Raw genomic sequence first — 5,658 nt, forward strand, 5'->3', positions numbered from 1 at the left:
AGTGGGAAAGATAATTAGACATACAGTACTGTCGACACAAAGTTTATGGGGAGATTCTGATTAATTAGCTATGGTAAAAAGGGTTTTATAGAGTCATAATTAATTTATATTTCAGAAAAGGAAGGCCAATGCATTAAAAAAAATTTTTTTCTCCTAGCAACAGGTATCTCAAAGTGTACTGATTTTCTGATTATCTGCTCTTTGGAGGAATTGTGCAGGTGTACTTCTTTTCAAAGAAGCAAATGCAGCTTAATCAGTACAGCTCTGTTGGTTTCATGAAGAATAGGTCTATTGACTCCTATGAGCAATGATGTCCCAGAACGTGGGACTTCTGCATACCAGATGCCAGAGCCAGTCCACCCATGAGGCAGGGTGAATGAGCTGCCTCAGGTAGTGGAAGTGCAAGAGGTGATGCCCCTCCCACTCCTCCACTGCCATTGTGACCCAAACCCCACCCCTCTTGCCCCGGGGGTGGAGAAGATGAGCACTGAAGCCTTGCGGAATGCCCACCACCACCACCAAGTTCGGCGAGAGGGAGTCATTCCAGCACGCAATGTTGCCACTTATCCTTCATACTCATGGGGCAAAAAAGTGCCAAGTCCTTGTGGAATGCCCCCCATCACAAAACTGATGAGAGGAGGGTGCTCTAGTGGCAGCAGAAGTGGTGGGGCAGGTGGAACATGTGATGGGTAGGGCTGTCCCTGCCAGATGCTATGGAACAGGAAAGGGCTACTGCATCCTTTGGGTCTTGCTCTACGGTGTGATGAAATTGGGCAGCCAGGATTTATTATCCCTCTTCCATTATACTAGAGCTAAGGGTAACCCAATAGGAACAAGTCAGGTCAAGCCAATCAGCTCAGTATTGTCTACTCTAACGGGCTGCCAGTGGGGTGCCACCCAGATGTTGTGGACTACAACTCCCATTATCCTTGATGGTTGGCCATGCTGGCTGATGGAAATTAGAGTCCAACAACTTTGGCTACCTTTGGTCTATACTGATTCATAGTGGCCCTCCAGGGTTTCAGACAGGAGTCTTTCCCAGGGATGCCAGAGATTGAACCAGGGCCTTTTTGAATGCAAAACATGTGCTTTTCCAGCTGCAGCCCATCCCCAATGAAATTGGTTGCCAGTTGATTCAAGACAGGCAAAGCTAAACTACTTCTTTGTACAATGTGTCATTAATTTCCATAATTTACTATTACAAGAAACGGTGACAGCCATTGGCTGAGATGGTTTTCAAAGGAAACTAGATACAAAGTATTAGAGACTTTTGTCAGCATCCATCTGTCTCAGGAGACAATGGAGGACTGTGCCTTAGGAGGTGAAGTCAAACTGTTGGAGAGTTACAGCGCCTGCTGTGGTTGTAGAGACCAATACGGGAGAGCCATGTTTTGTTGCAGTTGGCTTAATAGGCTCACCAAAATCAAAAGCAGTATGCCCAGAATGCTAGTTGCTGGGGAGCAGAAAGTGCAGGATGCTAGTTTGCAAGCCTATCCAAGTATACATAATGTTTACATATACATACACACACACACACACACTGTATTTTTTGCTCTATAAGACTCACTTTTTCCCTCCTAAAAAGTAAGGGGAAATGTGTGTGCATCTTATGGAGCGAATGCAGGCTGCACAGCTATCCCAGAAGCCAGAACAGCAAGAGGGATTGCTGCTTTCACTGCGCAGCGATCCCTCTTGCTGTTCTGGCTTCTGAGATTCAGAATATTTTTTTTCTTGTTTTCCTCCTCCCAAAACTAGGTGCATCTTGTGGTCTGGAGCGAAAAATACGGTGTGTGTGTGTGTGTGTGTGTGTGTGTGTGTATCCCTTAACCCTCTATGCATACTTGCGTTTGTGGGAGTTCTCACCTCCACATGAGAATATATATGTGTACAATGCATGTCACAACGTTGAAAGTTGATTCAGCTTTTCACCTACTTAATGTTGTGGGAACCAAACATACACGGTGTGCAAGGAACTTGCACTTAACATATTGTTTTCCAATGTATTACAGTAGCTACCACAATCTGAACAGTCTACTGAAATACCGGTTGTTGTCTAAAAACAAAGGAAGCTGCCTAATATCAAGTCAGACCATTGGTTTATCTAGCTCAGTACACTGACCAACCATGGCTCTGCAAGGTTTTAGGCAGGGGCTGTTGCAGCTCTATCTAGACATGCAAAGCAGATGCTCTTCCAGTCAGGTATGACCCTTTGATTTTGTGGGTGTTCAGTAATATTCTGGTAAAATTATGGTGAAGCAGAAGGGAATATTCATAAAGAGTGCCAAAGACTTGCTTCTATTTCTGAGCTAAGGTAATAAAGACTAGCGGAGAAAAAGAAATTAAGCTGCAGAGCTATTAATATTGCCCATTCAGTAACTGGTGGTGCATACTGGAGATGTGCAGCATTACGCAAAATGGTTTGGAGCTATGAAAGAAAAAAAGCCCTGCAATGCTCAAGATTCCTGAATAAATAATTCTCAATTAAATGTTAGCACCTAATTATGTTAACTTACAGTAATTACCGATGCAATTATGAAATTGAAGATTAACCTGAAAATGTAGGCTAACTAATTTATTTTTATGATAGCTGGAACTTTAATGGGATGTGTAAGGCTTCTGCCATTCCAGGTATAGTGAGGTTACTTTAACACGTAATTTAAGGAGACTAATGAAGGTCCAGTGCATCCTACACTCTAGCAAACTTTCTCAGCAAGTGTATTCTCATTGCATCAAACATTAGTTATCCTAGTATTTCTTCATAAACCCTGTAAAGCAGCAAGTTGCCTTGTATCAAGTCAGACCATGGGCCCATCTAGCTCAGAATTGTTAACACTGGTAGTGACTCTCCAGAGTCTTAAGCATACCTGGAGATGCTGGAGATTGAACCTAGACCCCTAGGGGCTTGGATGGCTGCATTTGGCCTCCAGGCCTGGGGTGCCGCCTCTCTGATTTACACAATCACACCAGAAACCAGGGGAAGGGATTTCAGATCAGAGGTCTGTGTTTCCAGGTAGCCCCGTGGCCCAGCATCTGTAATTTGCTTCTTCCAATTGCTTTAAGTTTAAGGCTGCTTTGTTCTTAGCAGCCTGAAACTTAAAGCAATTGGAAGAAGCAAATGGACCCATCAGAACACACTTCAACACATATTGCCAAATCGGGGCTTGAACCCACTTGTGGATTTCTGGGTCGGAAACTTGGCTGGCATTGTTATCAACTTAAAGCACATGTGGCAAGTGCAAACTGGGTAGTGTGTGCTGGCATTTGTTTTAATTAGGTATATTGATAACACTGATGTTTGCTTTTTCTGTTGTAGAGCTGCATGCTTATTAAAACAAAATGTTAAGACTATAGTATCTGCAAAAGTCATTGCCGAGTAGGTTTCAGAGAAAGGCAGGCAGCATGCAGAATCGTTTTTGTATATTTTTAGAAGGCTGATACTGTTTATCAAGAATGAGTTATAGAGGATGGTTTTGTTTTTTTGCTATTGTACCTAAACAGCTGATTCAATTGAAGGCATCACTTGGATCATTCTGGATTCCACTTGTTTCTGAAAACCACTCTTGCTTATCACTCTGCCAGTGAACCATGGAGCTGACTTGCTGACTTGCGTGCCCTGTGACCCCCTCACTCCCGATATATAATAAATAACCAGAAAGGACAAGTGTGAGTGAGGCCTGGACAGGCCTTCTATTTAGTCCCCAGGCATGGACCCAAGTGATACCTGCTGGTACAGTTGACCCCATGGAGGTCCTGCACAGTAGCCTGCCTGCGACTAGCCAATTTACAGTCAGGCTATGATCTGACCAGGCCTCCCATCATGGGATTGTGAAGGGGGGATGGTGCCAAGCCACAATGTCACCTGCACGATGAAGGGGTCAGCTGACTTATGGAAACAGACCATGTGTCTGATAAATCATTGATCTGTGGTCTCGGTTTGAGGTAAAATTCATCTGAACTGGAATCAAGCCTGGCTGACCTACCAAAAGCAGCCAGTCTCCCCAGGAGCCCCTGATCCCCCCCTTAGGCCCCAGAAAAAAGAGCCCATGTAGGTTGCTGATGGAGCTGGGAAGGAATTTTGCCATATATAGATACTGTGTGTGTGTGTCGGGCATTTAACATATCAGAAGATTTGACAATGTCATAACTTGTGATTGGTGACAAAGTGGGGGCGGGATGGGGGGGTGGGCTACCCACAAACTCTTGTGCTTCCAATAGTTGGGAACCATTCTTCACTGGAGAATGGCTACAAGACAGAGCCCGAAATTGGTAACTATGGAAATCATGAGCAACTCATGACTTCCAGTTTCATTCCTAGTTTTCCCAGCAGGCCAGTTGGCCTGGTTTCCATCATCAGCAATGCAGCAATGAAGTTGGCATCCACTGTTGGTATGTGTCTCCATTTCTCCTTTGTACAAGAACATATTCAACAAATGTCTTCATGAAGACATCCAGAGGATGAAAAAATTTGAAAGCACTTTTGCTTTGCTTTGCGTAGTTTATTATTTCAGACTTTGGATTTTGATTAAAACCATAGAATTTGGTTTAATTGCATGCAGCCTAAATGCAAATGTCTTTCACTCATTAAAGATAGATATTTTTAAAGAACAAAATGTAGTTTACAACAAGCCGGAAAGAACGATGCAGTTTGACCGTGGATTTTGTTGAGTAGAAGCCTGAAAATCCAGGGAATGGATTAATAGTCAGCAAAAAAATAGAAGTAATATTCTTTCCTTTCCAATATGGCTTTACATGTGAACCTGCTCAACCAGACTTGCTGAAGTCGAAAAGAGAGCAGAATGCAAGCAGTAAGCCAAACAGGAAATTGCATGCCCAATTTTGCAATCCCTCATCATCCACAAAGTCTCTTGGAAGTCAATGCTGTTGAAGCCCGATGTAATCATTTTATTTACTCCCTTATTTTTCAGTGAATATGAATGCTCTAAACCTAGCAACAATGCCAAGTTTCAGTTGTGCATGGTATCTGCAGTATATCCTTGAAGTAACAAAGCACCAGAGATTACTTCACGTGTACAGATTATGCATTATTTGTGAGGTTGTCACTTGCACTGCTCTTTCTTTTGCAAGTGAAAGCATAAAACCATGTGATTAGCCATGACACACTATGTGTTGGGTTTTACCCAGATAAACGTCAGATTTAGATAATCCTACAGAATCTACGCCACATACTCTTAGGAACATGACTCTCTGAAGTTTAAGAACAAAAGAGTTTTCTCCATTCCAAATTTTTACAGTGGTGCAACAGCATTACAGGATCAGGCAAAAGTTTAAGAACTTTCTAAGGTTTGCACCCCAAATTACTGGAGATTAAGATAAGAGCAAGTGGATTATGTTCAGTATGGAAAACTCTATTGAGCCACTTGAGAATACCGGTTTCTTGCTGTACTCATCTCAATGACAGCACATTACAGACTCAAGTGAAGAAAATATATTTATACCATGTTGGTTGAGACATCTGGGTGAGCCGCTAGTAAAAAAAAAGAACTGTGCTAGGGAAATGTGGGTTTTTAGTATTCATTGATAATATATTAATAACTGATGAGCTATTCATCATAAGTGCTTACTGTTTAAAAAAATCATTTTAATACACACCCCAGCATACCTACTGGTGAAACTTCTACTTCTTCCACCCAAGAGGTG

Source organism: Podarcis cretensis, assembly GCF_951804945.1.
Source record: "Podarcis cretensis genome assembly, chromosome: 5".
In the NCBI taxonomy this organism is placed as follows: domain Eukaryota; kingdom Metazoa; phylum Chordata; class Lepidosauria; order Squamata; family Lacertidae; genus Podarcis; species Podarcis cretensis.